Genomic DNA, 17,701 nt, shown 5'->3' on the forward strand with positions numbered 1-17,701 from the left:
GAAGCAGGAGGCGAGATGAGAGGGTTCAAACAGGAACATTACTTTATTGTAGTAATAGGAACACAGAACTGAGAACAGAGGCTTCTAAGCAGCTACTTACACAGTGGCCAATAGGTTTAAAGGAACCTATTCCCACCCCAGAGCCAACCAATGATCGTCCTGGAGACTGCATGTCTGGCAGCCACTCTAATTAAGCAATCTCAAGCAGCATTCAAAGACATATGAAAACAGTTCAAGTAAAAGGCCCAATACATTACACCCCTCCCTCCTAGAATGTACAAACATTATTAAAATTATTTGAAAATAAAGTCTTGTAAATATGGTGGTGGTCTGTGTGACCTTGCAGATCGCCTGGGGGATCCAGGCAACTCCCAGTCTACCAGCTTGCCCACTGGGCTGGGTAGACCAGGACTCATGAGTTCATGAGAGTCATTCCAGGTCGGCTCAGACCAAAGTCCAATGAAGAAGCAGAGTTAGCACAGTGGCTGTCTTGATCGGGTTGACTTTCCCCATCAGGGGACCCATGTTGCGCTCCCGGGCTTCGCCCATCTACAACCACCTCCCCGTTGTACTGACTGGTAGAGTCCTCAGAGCATGTGAACTGCCCTGCTTGGCTGCCGGTTTCTGGCTCTAGGAGTGGACCCGTTGTGAGGCCCTTGCTTTGTGGCCATTCTGCGAACCACTTCCACAGCTGATCAATATGGCAGCGAACGACTTGCCCCCCATCCACAGCCACCTCATACGAGAGAGGGCCTGAGACTTTGACAATTTTACCCGGCACCCACAAGTTCCCATGCCCATAGTTCCAGGCCCATACCCCATCACCCACTTGCAATACCCTTTGGCTTTGGGCGAGAGGTGTCTGCTGCCACCCGGTCTGGATGCAATCTCTCCAGTTTTGTGATGAGCCTTTTTCCCCAGCGAAGCTCTGCTGGGCTCTTGCTTGTTGCTGTGCAAGGTGTAGTATTCTGGCAAAGCAAGAAATCATCCAGTCTATGGTGCCAATCTCCAGTCACTATGTGCTTGAGTGACTCCTTTGTAGTACACACCATATGTTTGGCCTGCCCGTTAGTCAAGGGGTGAAAGGGAGCCAATGTTGCATGCCTTATGAGGTTAGTCCTCAAGAAGGCTTGAAACACTGCCGCTGTAAACTGGGCCCTGTTGTCCGATACTACGACGTCCGGTAGCCCGTGTGTGGCAAACAGCTTTCTAAGTACCTGGATGGTCCTAACAGTAATCATGGTTGAAACTGGAATTACTTCCAGCCATTTAGAGTGGCTGTTGACCACTATCAAGAATAGCTGTCCCTGAAAGGGCCCAACGAAGTCGATGTGAATCCTTGACCACGGTGTATGAGTTTCCTCCCATCTGTGGACAGGAGCATGTGGCATTTCTGGTCTGGACTGTTGACACGTGTAACACCCGTGTACTTGGGCCTCGATAACCTTATCTAACACTAGCCACCATAGGTAACTTCATGCCAATGCCTTCATCCGGACTATGCCCGGATGTCCCTCATGCAGAGATGAAGTACATGGTTTCTTAATGAACTGGGGACAATAACCCTGTTCCCCCATAATATGCAGCCTTTGTGAGCTGAAAGCTCATGTCTCTGTGTGAAGTAGCTCTGGAACTCAGGTCCAGGGCTATGTTCAAGCCACTCAGTGTGAATCCATGCCAAAACTCTACTTAAAACCTTGTCTGCAGCAGTTTCTGTAGCCACATCCCCAGCATGGAGGGGAAATTCGGGCGAATCCTGAATTGACAAAATGTGAGCTGCTGGAGCCGGATCTGGCTCTACCTGTGGTAATGGCAATCTGCTAAGGCCATCTGCATGGCCCATGTCTTTGCCGGGTTTGTGAACCAGCCTGTAGATGTATGCTGACATAAAAATAGACCATCTTAACATCCTTGGGGACAGAAATTGAGGCATCTGTCTATCTGAAGTAAATAGCCCCAACAGTGGCTTGTGGTCAGTGAAGACCATGAATTCCCTGCCATACAAGTAATCATGGAATTTCTTCATCCCAGCCACAATGGCCAAGGCCTCTTTGTCAATCTGAGCATAATTGTGCTCAGCTGAGGACAATGTCCTTGAATAATAGATTATTGGGACTTGGGTCCCATCACTTTACAAATGGCTTAAAACAGCCCCCACCCCATAAGGGGATGCGTCACATGCAGTGCATACAGGCAATGATTCTTTAAAGTGTGTAAGCACTGAATTGGAGGACAATAGTGACTTTACTGCCTTAAAGCTGTTTTTGTGAACCTTGGTCCACTTCCATGGGGTGTTTTTGTCTAAGAGCAGGTGTAACGGCTCTGCCACTGTGGCCTTGTTAGGAAGGAATGCATGGTAAAAATTAAGGAAACCCAGGAATGCCTGAAGCTCTCCTTTTGACCTGGGGCTAGGTGTCAGCTGAATGGCCTTCAGCTTGGACTCAGAAGGGTGGATGCCTTCAGCATCAATACGGAATCCCAGGAACTCAGTAGAAGAGACCCCAATGTTACACGTATTTCTTTTCAATTTAAGGCCCGCTTCACGAAACCATTGAAGGACGGCTTTGAGCCTCCTTGCAAGCACCTCAGTGGACTCACTGGTGATGAGCACATCGTCAAAATAGGGGCAAACCCCTGGAATGCCCTTGAGCGTATGCTCCATAACTCCTTGAAAAATCCCAGGGGCTACGCTAACCCTGAATTGGAGGCGCTTGACTTTAAAAGCCCCCCTGTGTGTTACAATGGTTTGTACAGCTGCTGTGGCCTTGTCCACAAGTAACTGCTGATAGGCCTGTGCCAAATCTAATTTAGCGAACATGGTCCCCCCTTGCAGCGATGCCAAGATGTGGCTAACAACTGGCACCGGGTACGCATGCTGCTTAAGTGCCCTATTTATGTTGCACTTGTAATTGGTGCAAATTCTGACCTCCTCGTTGGCCTTTAGTGGTGTGACAATTGGGGTTTCCCATTCACCCCCATCTACAGGCTGTAGTACCCCCTGGCTGACTAACTGATCCAGCTCTGCATCAATTTTATGTTTAAGCACAAATGGCACTCTACAGGGTTTGATCCTGATGGGCATTATGGCAGGATCAAGTTTAAAGGCTATTGGAGGGCCCTTGTACTCTCCCAGGTTTGTGTCAAAAACATCCGTGAACTCCTTGCATACTGACTCCAAGTTTGCCGCTTGTGTCCGATGGATTCCGGTGACTTGGATGCCCAGAGCATCAAACCAATCAAGCCCTATTAAGTTCGTTCTCTGGCCCTCCACCACAATCACATCCAGGGCCCCCAAAAACCCCTTGAACATGATGGCCAAAGTGGCCTCACCTTTGATGGCAACTCTGGAGTTTTGGAAATCAGTCAGGATGATGTCGGATGGCCTAGGCTTGGCCCACCTCTTGCTACGGTTGCAGATGAAACAGAAGGTTTCGAGGGAAATGATGGACACAGCTGAACCAGTGTCCAGTTCCATCCTGCAAGGAACACCTTGCAGCTTGACTTGAAGTTGCAGTTTGGGCTTAAGAGGGCGGTAAGCTCCTGTGCGGCAAACGCTCCGATGGCTGGAGCAAAACCCTACACTAAGCTGCCCTAGAGCCCCGGTACCTCTCCTGATCAGAACGTTTGATTGGCGGTCCTTCTGGTGACCTCTACAGACTGATGCGATATGGCCTGTCTTCCTGCAGGCCTGACACATGGCTGTTTGTAACCTGCAGTCTTCTCATTGGTGGCGGCCACCACAGCCCGGACACCAAGGGAAAGGAATGGCCTTGTAAGGAGTCTTCGGTTCTTTGTCATGGTGCCATTGGATCTTGTCAACTGCATGCTCTAAGTCAACATCTTACGGAAGTTTGGTGTCCTCATGGTAGATGGCTTCCTCATGCTGAGTGCTTTTGGTGGACTGCATGGTTTTCACAGCTCTGCCAGGGACTTCATCTGCCATGATTTCTTTTAATGCTTCCTGGAGCAAGAGAGTCTCTTTTGCAAAGAGTTTCTGTTGTAGCTCTCTGCTCTGAAGTCCACAAACGAGCCGGTCTCGAAGCCGTTCTTCTAAGTCTGAAAATTGGCACAGGTGCAAAGCTTCTCTCAACACTGCGATGAATTCCATTGCCATCTCTCCGGGTTGTTGAACTCGTTGTTCAAAGGCATGCCTCCACGCTATCACCAATAATTTGGGCTGTAAATGGTCACCGAGCCGTTTCTTCAGGTCCGTGTAAGTAACGGACTCCAGCTACACCAGTGTGACCAAGTTCTCCACGATATCAAAGGTTGCAGACCCGCAGACACAGAGGAGTGTTGTGGCCTTCAGGCCATCTTTGGTGACTTGGTTGGCATGGAGGTAGTTTTTGACCCTCGAGATGTAGGATGCCCATCTCTCTGAGTGAGTAACATCAAACTCCTCAAGCTTTCTGACTTTCACCATCCTCGGGAAGTCTTCATGGCTTGGGCCTCTCGTTGCCTCGTCCTACTTCTTCTGTAGGCCCTGGGACTGGTCCGCAGGGCGGGTGGTCACTAGCATGGCTTGCTAAACTGACCGGGGGGGGAAACACATTCCCTACCAGGCGGCCTCACTCCCTAGTGACTTTCAGCTCTTCCGAAGAAGCAGGATCCCATCCTCATCGCCAGTGCTGTGTAGTGGATTCTTGGGAAGCAGGAGGCGAGATGAGAGGGTTCAAACAGGAACATTGCTTTATTGTAGTAACAGGAACACAGAACTGAGAACAGAGGCTTCTACACAGCGGCCAATAGGTTTAAAGGAACCTATTCTCACCCCAGAGCCAACCAATGATCATCCTGGAGACTGCATGTCTGGCAGCCAGCAACCATTACACAGACACCCTAATTAAGCAATCTCAAGCAGCATTCAAAGACACGTGAAAACAGTTCAAGTAAAAGGCCCAATACATTACAGAATAATCTCCCTTCTTTACCTTTTGTTAAATGAATGCTTTGCCATTGACCTCACTCAGTAAAGCCCAGCGCCAGAAGCTATTTTTTTTAAGAATACCTACAGTATGTTCTAAAAATTCCAAATATTCTCAGCAGCTGAAAAATGTTGTATATCAGCCTAAGGTTCGACAGACCAATTTCCACACAATAAAATTAATAAAATGTTATCGTAGATTGGGGATGAAAAGAATAAAATAGCAATGTGAGAATTTGTTAAATCAAAACATTCTCATGAACACTACTTTATATTTTTGCAGAGGTTTTTCCATCTGCAAAATATAACCAAAAAAAGGCAGATATGGCTTCAAAAGGAAGCAAAGAAGACATTCCTTCCAACCATCACATGTACCAGTAATGGAAAGCAGCATGTTCCAGGGTTACAAATGCCTTCTGCTGGGTGGGGTGGGGGGTGTGTGTGAGAGACCACATGGAGGCACAAAAAGAGTTGCTTGGACAGTTGTCAAACTTAGCAACCACAACAGCAACACCTGTTTTTGCACAGCAGATCCTCAGATGGGCATCGTGAATCTCCCCAGCAAGTTGGGGGCTCTGTGCACCCACTTGGATGTTAAGAGTATTGTTCTTATTGGAAGGAGACACTTGTTTACCAGAGTGGCTGCCCTAATAAATGTGTTTGGTTTTTCAGAGGATTATAGGACTTTGTTAGAATTCTTTTGAAACAAGCAACAAAAGGTAAAGCCAGTGCTATATCCTAAGACTAAAAAAGACTTGCATTATTTTCAGGCTAGTTCTTTATTTTACTAACCTGTGAATTATACAGATGAAATGTAAAAATATTGGGATGGTGCACATGAATGAAAAGGTTGGATATTTAAAGGTTATTAACTTTGAGAAAATTATGACTGATAAGAATGGTTTGAATACAGAGGGGAAATTAAGCTTAAATAAAAATCTTGAAAACAGAACATACAGTATAGTAATCTAACAAGATGACTTTTATAAACACAATTGAAATATAAACTGATAAGAAAAGATGCTATATGCTGATGTTACTGTTATTTGTATAAACACAAGAAAAAGATTTATATTTAACTTTATATGTATTGAAATATTTGCTTAATCTTGGCAAAAGGAGAATACTATTGGATGAAGAGAAGATCAAAGAAATATATTATTAATTAATGTATTGATTATGGAACTATAGAAATTAAGTGTTGATTGTTTTTTAAACATATGAACCCAGACAACATGCTGTTTACTAAGTACTAAAGAATGTTATTGTAAAAAATTAATAAATATATTTTTTTAAAAAGTCATTCAGCTTTCTCCCTTTTAGGATCATGTTATTGTATATAGGGCCATTTAATCCAGGCTACAAAAATCTGCAGGACTTCCATCTAAAGGTAATTCAAGTGGAACCCAATTGTTTACTATGTTTCATTTATTTAATATTTATTTGCAATATTTATAGTCTTCCCAATGAACAAGGACTGGGCAGAGTACAACCAAGTTATTAAAATATACTGCTCAAAAAAATAAAGGGAACCCTTAAACAACACCATGTCCTGTATTTAATAGTAGGATGTCTTATCTTATGTTCCCTTTATTTATTTTTTTGAGCACTATACAATGCACAAATATTTTAAAAGTAAACAATGAAAACCCCACAGGCACCCAATAAATTATATTGGATAGAGGTCATCTGTACTTTCAGGGTGAAAATGTTTCATAAAGTGGGGTACCACTGAGAAGGCCTGATATTTGTGGTAAAATGCCTAGTACCTTTTGAGGTAGGGCAGGCCTCTAAATGCCTGGATTGCATGGTGGATTCAAGTCAGGCAAGGTACTACTCAATATATCCTGCTGCAGTGTTGTACAGTACTTTAGGCTAATAAAGTTTGATTTAGAGCCAGAAATTTACTAGCAAGATTGCAGCTACTACAGGTTCAGTATTAATCTAATTTCACGGAATTATCTGAGAGTCTGTCTACTGTAGCAAAAGTCAGTTGTAACTTCCAGATCAACCCCCAAGTTGGCTATGTAAAGCATATTGCAGTTATCAAACCCTTCATAAAGGTGGGTGGTTATTGTGTTATCAATCTTTAAAGTAAGGAAACATAAAAATGGAATAGTTTCAGTTGATAGCATGTTGAGTCCTTCCTTTTGTCAGTTTGACCCTGTGTTTTGAGCTTCTTGGATATGGGGTTAGTTTTTGGGAAGACAGTCAGTATGCTTTACTAATCCTGAATATACCATCTCAAAAATCATATCCAAGCATTTTTAGCCTCCTCAGTGTTGGTGAAATAGATCTTAATTCTCATTTTTTAAAAAAAAAATTATTCAATTTATGTATAGTCATGTACCCAGATTTGCTAACACATAAAATGTGAAAGGTGGATTTCTTTCAATGATAATTAGGTGCATAACCATAACTGCTAGGCATCAGGCAATATGTCTTGACATTATGTGCATTTTTTGGAAACACTGATGGTGATATTAAATAGCTAAGAATATGGAGTTTTTTTCTTGTAAGATTATTTGATATGAGGCTAAGGAGGCTAAAGTTAGACTTCTGTGCCTGGGTGGAAGCTATCTTGATTATTTGGAAACACAGGCAGAAGAACATAGGCAGAAGTCAAAAGCATCAAAAGCTCAGAAGTCTGTAACTTTGATAAGAAAATGTGCTTCAGTGTGGAAGAACCATAAATAACCCATTTCGTAGAGTAGATTTCTTCAGATAAGTGAAAATCATGTAGAGGAGTCAAACTACTTGAACCATGCTAACAAAGAGATTTGTAAGAAACCCATCTCCTCAATCATAGATTTTTTTTATTAAAAAGGAGAGCAAAAAATAAAGACAGCTCATCATCCTAAATTTACTGATGATTATAAAAAAGATTCCACAAAAGCACAGAAGTATAGCTTCAGAATCAGAATAGAGCTGGAAGGGACATTGGAGGTCTTCTAGTCCAGCCCCCTGCTCAAGCAAGAGAATCTATACCATCTCAGACAAGTGACTGTCCAGTCTCTTCTTAAAAAACTCCAGTGATGAAGCACCCACAAGGTCTGAAGGCAAGCTGTTCCACTGGTTAATTGTCCTCGCTGTTAGGAAATTTCTCCTTAATTCTAGATTGCTTCTCTCCTTGATTATTTCCACCCATTGTTTCTTGTCCTGCCCTTTGGTGCTTTGGAAAATAAATTGACCCCCTCCTCTTTGTGGCAGCCTCTCAAATACCAGAATACTGCTGTTATGTCCCCCTTAGTTCTTCTTTTCTCTAGACTAGCCAAACCCAAATTCTGCATCAGTTCTTCATATGTTTTAGTCTCTAGGCCAGGGGTGTCAAACTCAATTTCATTGAAGGCCACATCAGCATTACAGTTGCCCTTGGCGGGCCAGGTGGGTGTGGCCAGGGTGGGTGTGGCCTACTGGGTGGGCGTGGCCAGCTCTACATCATTCACATCAAGGGTGCCAATGGGAGCCTGGGCAGGAGTGGGACCGATCTGAGGGTCTCTGGCAGAAGAAAATGGGACCGGGGCAAGTGCCAAGGCATGGTCCACTGGAGGAGCCTCACTGTTACTCTCAGTCCTTGGGGGGGGGGTTGGACAGTGGCATGGAGGTCAAATGCCCAGCCCAGCTGTCAAGAACCCACGGCACTAAGCCCAGCTCCACTTCCCCAAGGTGGCACGCCTAGCTGCACTTACCTCCTCCTCAAGGCTGCTGCTGCTGTGCTTGCTCTCCTTAGCCAGGTTGCTCATGATGGGTACGAGGGCAAAGTCAAGAGGGAGGCCCACTCCCTCTCCATGTGAGGAGACCTGGCTTTGTATCCAAAGCTTCCTTAGCAATAGGATGGGAGACCCCCCCAGGATAGGCCAGGAGGAGGGAGCAAGGGGATGGTGAAAGAGCAGCAGGGCAGGACTAAGGCAGGACTTCCCTCAGACCCTCCCTCTCTCTCCTTCCTTCCTTCCTTCCCTCCCTCCCTCCCTCCCTCCTTCCTTCCTTCCCTCCCTCCCTCCTTCCTTCCTTCCAAGAACAGAGTGGCGGGAAAATATTTGAGATGAGGGAGGGAGAAAAACAGGCAAGAAATGCAGCTGGGGAAGTGTCATCCTTCGTGAGGAATGAAGGAATTTACCATCACCTGGAAGTGGCCAGCACATGGCCCTCACCTACTTCACATATCTGGCTTGGTGGGCTCTGGGGGAGGGGATGCCATGAGCAGCATGAGAGTCGATGTTACCTGCACAATGCTGCCTAGCCCCCAGCCTGCCTGGTTTTGGCAGGCAGTGGGGCACTTTCCTGACAGTGCCGAGAGGCTGGCACGAATCTGAAGAGAAGTGCAACGTTGCCCAGGTCCTAACCTGCCCAAAGTAGGCAGGGCCATGTGCTGGCCACTTCCAGGTGATGGTGAATTTCTTCGTTCCTCACAAAGGGTGATACCTCCCCAGCGTGCGCCCAGGAGGCAGTGCCGATGCAGCATGGGCCGGTCCTTCACTGTTTCCAGCCGGCCTTGTGGAGCTAAGACTGAATGTATTTCAGCATAGATGACCACCACGAAATTGTACATTGGCTTCCAGCTGGCCTGGGCCGGGGCCAAGGCAGCGGGGGCCGTTCCCTCACTGTTTCCAGGATGGCTTCGTGGGCCACATGAAACCACTTTGCGGGCCAGATTCGGCCCCCGGGCCTTGTGTTTGACATGTCTGCTCTAGGCCTTTAATAATCTTAGTTACCCTTCTTTGTACTTTTTCAAAAGTCTCAACATGTTTTTTGTAATGTGGTGACCAAAACTGGATGGAGTATTCCAAGTGTGCTCTTACTAAGGCTTTGTAAAGCGGTACTGTTGTGTATGTAAATAGTTATTAACAAGGCACTTAATAGATTGCAAACAGATTGCAGCATAGTAAGGTTTAGAGCGGGAAATTAAGGTGCAATCATTGGACGCCATAACCTAGGAGCGGGAAAAGAGACTCCATTGATTGGTTACAGTTCTAACGCTTTCTCTATAAAAGGGTTGCAACATTTGACAGTTGACAGTTGACTTTGTGTATTCAATAAACTCATTCATTGTTAAACCACTCTGAGTCCTCGTCTATTAGAACCAAACAACTGGCGACGAGGGTGGGATAGACAGAAGACCAGAGAATTGGCGGAATTGTCGCGAAAGGCGGCAAATTCAGAACGAGTCACAGTCAACCGAGCGGCCGCGGAAGAATAAGGAAAAAAAATTCTCCGAATGGCGCAAATCGGGTCATTGAAGGAATTCGTCCCAAACTTCCCCGAAGATTGGGAAGAATACATTGGACAAGTCGAAGGGTTCCTGTTAGTGAACGGAATCACCGACGACCGTAAAAAAGCGGCTGCATTACTGACGATCTGCGGGACACCGGTCTACCGAGTCGCTGTCGGACTGTGTCAACCGCAACCAGTCTCAAGCGTGCCTTACGCCGACCTCCTTGCCAAATTAAAGGTCCACTTTACTCCCCGAAGATCTGAACTCTTTTGGCGGCGCATCTTCGAAAAGAGGAACCAGAGACCGGGAGAATCCATTCAAAAATTTGTCGCTGCCGTCAGGGAAGCCGCAGTACGATGTAAATACGATAATTTAGAAATAAGAATTCGGGACCGAGTAGTACTGGGCTTACGTGATGAACAACTACAAAACAGAATAATCGCCAAACCCACCGGCGATTTGCAGGAAGTGCTTGACGAACTTTTAACTTACGAGTCAACCAGGTATCGCGACCCCCCCCGCAGTAGCATGGCAGCGGCGCCCGAGATCAACCAAGAGGGCTATGTGGACTGCGGGGAGGTGGACCAGCAGTGGGAGGAAGAAATCGCCAAAGTCTCCAGGTGATTTGGAAAATTGGCGCCAAGACAACCCAGAAGCGAAGGGCCTGAACCTGGCCGCCGTCAACAAACCGCAACTCTGCAAAGACAACCGACCGGGACACAACGACCTTGGCGGGACACCGCAACCAGACCGCGCGACATTGACACCCAGAACCGGTGCGGCAGCTGCGGCGGCAACCATCCCCGCGCCTCATGCCGATTCCGTTCCGCAAGGTGCCGGGCATGCGGCAAGACCGGCCACATCCAGGCCATCTGCAGGAACCGTGCTCGCGACAACCGCCTTAACGAAGTCGATGTGTGGCCTGAGGGTAAGGTAACCCCTAAGTCCAGTGGCAAGGAGACCCCTAAACCCCGGGTTAAAATCCCAAAGCTAGGGGAGGTGGCGCGAGTCAATGGGAGGAGGCTGGGAAAAGGTCACAATTTTCCAGTTGGAAAATTAAAAATCACAGTCCTCCTGCAAGGGGTCCCTTGCAGAATGGAAATAGACTCAGGGGCTTCAGTGTCAATAATTTCCACTGAAACCCTTGAGAGAATTGAACAAATAAGTGGAAAGAGAATTCCACTTAGTCCAACAAATATTCAATTAACGGACTTTCAAAAAAGTCCAATAAAAGTAAAAGGAAAGACCAGCCTTAGCGTAAAATTTAAGGGATTTAAGGGGGTCTTAGAATTAATTGTGACAGAGGGAAATAGGACCAGCTTAATCGGACTTAACTGGTTCCCTGCCCTGGGAATTTGGATCGGGGGAATAAATTCAGTGATTAAAAATAAGACCCTCGAATCAGTCTGCAGTGAATTTGCAGACGTATTCGATGGATCTCTGGGCAAGTACAAAGGGCCCCCCATTAACTTTAACTTAGACCCCTCAGTAAAACCAATCAGGCTTAAGGCCTGAAGGGTACCTTTTGCCTTAAAGGGAAAAATCGAGGCCGAGCTCGACCGGCTTGTAGGCCAGGGCGTATTAGAACCTGTTGAGGGTGGTTTGTGGGAAACGCCGATTGTCACACCCCTCAAACCTAACGGGGATGTGAGAATCTGCGCTGACTACAAGGCCACCCTGAACATTGGAATGAAAAAGCATGCTTTCCCGGTCCCGACGGTGAAGCAGGTCCTCGCCACGATCCAGGACGGCGCCATGTTTGCCAAGCTAGACTTGGCGCATGCGTACTTACAGTTGACTGTTTCTAAAGAGGCTGCAGAGGCACAGACGATTGTTACCCACAAGGGGGCGTTCCGAGTCCACAGACTGCAATTTGGAATTGCAGCAGCTCCAGGCATCTTCCAAGAAGTGATGGAGAGGACCTTAAAGGGCATACCTGGAGTATGCCCTTACTTTGATGATGTCCTAATAGCAGGAAAGGATGAGGAGATGTTAGTAGAGCGGCTGGAACAGGTACTGGGTAGATTTAGGAAGGCTGGATTGAAACTTAAAAAGGAAAAATGTAGCATAGGGGTTAAATCCACTGATTTTTTGGGGTTCAGGATTGACAAAAGTGGAATCCACCCTACCCCTGACAAAATTAAAGCAATTAAATGGGCCCCAGAACCAAGGAACAAGGCGGAACTACAGGCCTTCCTTGGCTTGGTAAACTTTTACCACACGTTTGTGCCACACAAGGCTGCCATTGCAGAACCCCTCCACAGACTCTTAGATAAGAAGTCCCCTTGGCAATGGCAGAACAAACACAAAGTGAGTTTCCAAACTTTAAAGGACATCCTTTCCAGTAAATCAACTGTAACCCACTTTATAGAAAACAAACCAATTTACCTGGCGTGCGATGCTTCGCCCTATGGCGTAGGGGCCGTGATCAGCCACTTAGACAACCAAGGAATACAAAGACCCATTGCATATTATTCCCGAACACTAACCAAGGCAGAGCGCAATTATGCTCAAATAGACAGAGAGGCATTAGCTATAGTGGCAGGAGTTAAAAAGTTCCACGACTACCTTTATGGTAGGAACTTTACCATACTGACTGACCACAAACCCCTGCTGGGACTGTTTACAACAGATAAACAGACTCCCCAAATCATGTCGCCCAGAATGCTGAGGTGGTCCATTTTCCTCTCAGCATACTCATTTTCCCTCCAATACAGACCAGGCAAGGACATGGGACACGCTGACGCTCTTAGCAGATTGCCCCTAAGCATAACAGAGGAGGACCCTGCACCTGTGGGACAAATAATGTCCCTACAGGACATTCCGGATTTGCCCCTAACTGCTAAAGACATAGCCGAGGCAACTAATAAGGACCTCACCTTAAAGAGAGTAATGGTCTGGGTCATGAGTGGTTGGCCTAACGCCAAACCGGACGAAAAATACAGTCCCTATTTCAGAAGGAAAGATGAACTGTCAGTTCATTTGGGATGCTTACTCTGGGGAACTCGTGTAGTTATTCCAGGAATCCACAAATCAGCTATTCTACTAGAATTACATGAGGGACATCCTGGAATAGTACGGATGAAGGCGTTGGCTAGGAGTCACTTGTGGTGGCCAGGACTGGACAATGACATTGAGGAATGTGTTGCCAATCGCCATCTGTGCCAACGTTCCAGGCCTGAACAACAACACATCCGTACGCATAAGTGGGAACTAGCTAGGAATCCTTGGTCCAGGATTCATATTGACTTTGCTGGACCTTTCCAAGGGTTAACGTTCCTAGTAGTGGTTGACAGCTACTCTAGATGGCTAGAGGTAGTACCAGTCAGTTCAGTAACTTCAGGTAGAACAATACAGGCATTAAGGGGCCTCTTTGCCACTCATGGGTTGCCGGATTTAATTGTGTCTGATAATGGGCCACAATTCACATCTATTGAATTTCAGGATTTCCTCATGGCCAACTCGATTAAGCACAAGACTTCAGCACCCTTCCACCCCTCCACCAACGGCTTGGCTGAACGAAATGTGAGGACCACGAAGGACGCTTTAAAAAGAATCATTCAAGGTGACTGGCATCAGAGACTGGCCGAGTTCTTGTTGGCCCAACACACGACCCCTTGTTCTGCTACAGGGAAAAGTCCAGCTGAAATGAGGTGGGGCAGGAGACTAACCACCAAATTGGACAGATTACACCCTGACAGACTTCAACCAAACATTGAATTGGACATTCCTAACAGAACATTTAAAGTGGGGGATTTGATCTGGGCCAGAAACTATGCCCAAGGGGACAAATGGATTCCTGGGGTGGTGACTGAAATCTTAGGTCCCCTGTCGTACACTATTGAGGGGGAAGGGAATAGGATCTGTAAAAGACACATAGACCAGCTGAGGAAAAGATCTAGTGGATGTGTGCCAGTAGAGGGGGACCAAAGCATACTAGGGGGAAACAGTACATCCAGGTTCAGCGATAACAACAGGCCAGAGAGTGGCGTAGAGGAAAGGCAAAATGACCCATCCCCTGGTACCCAACAACAACAGTTCAGTCAAATTGAATGGGAAATACCCCTGCGAAGTAGGCCAGTGACCACTGATTTCCAAACACAAACTAATACACAAGACAGCAACAGGGAAACATCTGAGTCCAGTAACCCAGAGCCCAGGTCCAGCAGTGACAAGCAGCCAAGCAGTCAATCAGGAAGAGGGGTCCCTAGCAGCCAAGGTAACAGATACCCTTCTAGAATACATAGGCCACCAAAATACTTAAAGGATTTTGTAAAGAAATAACATCAACTGGGGGGTAAGGGGTGTTGTGTATGTAAATAGTTATTAACAAGGCACTTAATAGATTGCAAACAGATTGCAGCATAGTAAGGTTTAGAGCGGGAAATTAAGGTGCAATCATTGGACGCCATAACCTAGGAGCGGGAAAAGAGACTCCATTGATTGGTTACAGTTCTAACGCTTTCTCTATAAAAGGGTTGCAACATTTGACAGTTGACAGTTGACTTTGTGTATTCAATAAACTCATTCATTGTTAAACCACTCTGAGTCCTCGTCTATTAGAACCAAACAGGTACCAATACTTCACATGATTTTGTTTCTATGCCTCTGTTTATACAACCAAGGTTTGTATTAGCTTTTTTGGCGGCTGCTGCTGCACACTGCTGACTCATGTTTAAGTGATCATCCACTAGGACTCCAAGGTTCTTCTCACAGTTATTGTTTTTGAGCCAGGTTTTGCCTAATCTGTATTTGTACCTTTGTTTTTTCCTACCCAGGTGTAAAACCTTGCTTTTCTCCACATTAAATTTTATTTTGTTGGATAGGGCCCATTGTTCAAGTCTGTCAAGATCTTTTTGGATCCTGAGATTGTCTTCTGGGCAGTTGGCTATTAGCTTCAACCCCCTTACAAGAAAAAAGTCCACATTATTAGCTATTTAACTCTAAAACAAAAATAATGTTATAAAACATGGAAGGCAGCTCCAAAGAATCAACATACATAGAGGGAACTGAGTTTTCCCTTTCTGCCAAATCTTTGTTTAAAAGGCAGAGGTGACAAGAAAGGATTAAATGAAAGAGCAACTTGATGATTTCTGGTACCTTTTCAAAGAGCAAGCCTGGACTCTACAATCTATGACTTTGTAGCTTCATAAAAAGCTTTAAACAGAACATGTGGCCCTGCAAAAAACATTTCCTACGGAGGTAGTGCTAGCAGTACAGAACCCCTTTTGTCCATGGGACTTAAACTTTGAGATGTCAACAAATTCCATGTGGGAGAGCAAAGGTATGAAAGGCCTTCTTCTGTGGCTTCAGATCTTGAAGTAATAGATAGGAATTTTAATATTCAAAAACTCTTCATAACTGGAATGCTGCTCTTCTCTGCAGCTACTTGCCTCTTCAGCTATCCAGCAATAACCAAGAGAGCTTCCACAGTAGTAGCACTGACACCCCAGAGAATTCACAGGGGTCTGAAAAAAGAGAATTGTTTGAGATGCGCCTATAGCTGAGTCCATGTCCTTTGATCTCAGGTAAGAGTAAAGAACCCTTTTCAGTTGAGAATGTGCAATTCAGAGAGAAAATGTCTTCAGCTCCTCAGCAGGATCTTCCTTTTGAAGGAAAATTTCAGACTGTTGCGAGCAACCTCTGGTTCTTAGCTCAGAGAAGCGCTAAGAATCTGTCCCTGACATCAGTTTTTGTCCCTCAGTCCAAGGAGATCCAGCCCTAACCCCAATCCTAACCCCAATCCTAACCCTAGTTTAATTTTCATTGGCAGTAGGATTTATCCATGGAATTTACTGTGGTCCACAAACAAGTCTGAATGAAAACCTTTCATATTGCATTTACTTTGAAAACCTCTAAGAATCTAACCCCTGGTACCAGTTTTTCAGCCCTGAGTCTAAGGACACCTAACCCTAATCCTAACCCCACCCTAACCCTACCCTTACTTTAATTTTTGTTGGTAACTGGATTTCCCCACGTATTTTATTGAGGTCCACAAACAAATACAGGGTTAGTATTAATGTTAGGGTTAGGATTAGGATTAGGTCTCCAGAGCCAAAAACTGGTGTCATGGACAAATTCTTAGGGGTTGTCTAACAAAGCAGTGGTGACAGCTTTTTGTAGACACTTCTTTGTGGACCCCAGTGAAATACATGGGAAAATCCCATTCCTAATGAAAATTTAATTAGTATTAGGGTTAGGGTTAGGTCTCTTTATAGCCCTGGCCAAAATCTGATGTCAGGGATAGATTGTTCATGTTTCTATAAGGAAAGCGACAGTGACCATTTTTCTTTCAGACTTGTTAGTGGAGCCCGTTAAAATACATGCTGTGTTTCTTTTGTAATTCTCCTGTGTCTTTTCACTCTCTCTCTGTTTGTCTCTTCTTTTCTCACCATCTCTTCTTCTCTTTCTTCGAAATAGAAAAAGATTGATTAATAGTGAAAAAATAATGAAAATGCCTTTCTACCGATAAGATTAGTAGCCCTTTATCTGAGTGAGCATTTTAACTGAAACCAGTTTTTCATGACATAGCAGCCGTGTTCACATATCTTAAGCTATGGTTCATGTAATATTCATTTATTGAAGAAACCAATAATATTTGTGTTTGGTACTACAACAAATCTACCAGCTGCAATTTGCATTTCCTACGTTCAGTTAATTTTGTGCTTAGTTTATTGTATTGCCTAAACCTGAGCCATAAGTTAAACTGAAGGGAGGGCCAGTTTAAGTACAGAATGTAACTAAACACTCCAAGTTACAGGAAATTTACCCAGGTTATAGTGAACCTGGGATAATTGACCTGTGTTTTTCTCCCTTTCCCTGAATGTAAACAAAAGTCCTAGAGGACAGGGGAGCCACAAAATGTCTCTGTCATAACACCAGAATAGCTGCTACTACTGTAGTTACCCACCCTGGAGGGCCTCATGGTTGAAATGGGGACAGAAGGGATGTGGTGGTAGCTCATTCTCTCTTCTCCTGTCACAGGGGTAGGCAACCTCGGCTCTTTTATGACTCATGGACTTCAATTCCCAGAATTCCTGAGCCAGCTGGCTCAGGAATTCTGGGAGTTGAAGTCCATGAGTCATAAAAGAGCCGAGGTTGCCTGCCCCTGTCCTATCACAAGGTTTATAATTTTTTTTGAACTTTTATTTTGAAATGAACAACATGGGCTGTCTATTGATTTACACAAAGTTTTCTATATTGCATATTTCCGTTCTGAAGACTCAGAGGAGCTAGGATTATCAATCAAAAGGGAGGCTAATCTTTAGTTCACTATTTCAAATTTGGCTTGGCAAGTTGTGCAAACAGGCTCTGAGTTTGAACGATTATTCAGTCTGGATTTAGGTTAATAAGAGTATATAAGAATGCTAGGGAAATTTGCCTACTATATTTAATCGTGCAACGTTTAAATCATAGTTACATCTTGGTCTGGTCTCTATATAATTACTATGTTATAGACAGAGCTTACAAACCATAATGGCTGAGTTCCCGCATCATACAAACCGAAAGTACACAGTATCTATAACAGTGCACAATGTGTGAATGCAACTCTTCCTTGTGGGTTT

This window comes from Vipera ursinii (assembly GCF_947247035.1).
Source record: "Vipera ursinii genome assembly, chromosome: 1".
In the NCBI taxonomy this organism is placed as follows: Eukaryota; Metazoa; Chordata; class Lepidosauria; order Squamata; family Viperidae; genus Vipera; species Vipera ursinii.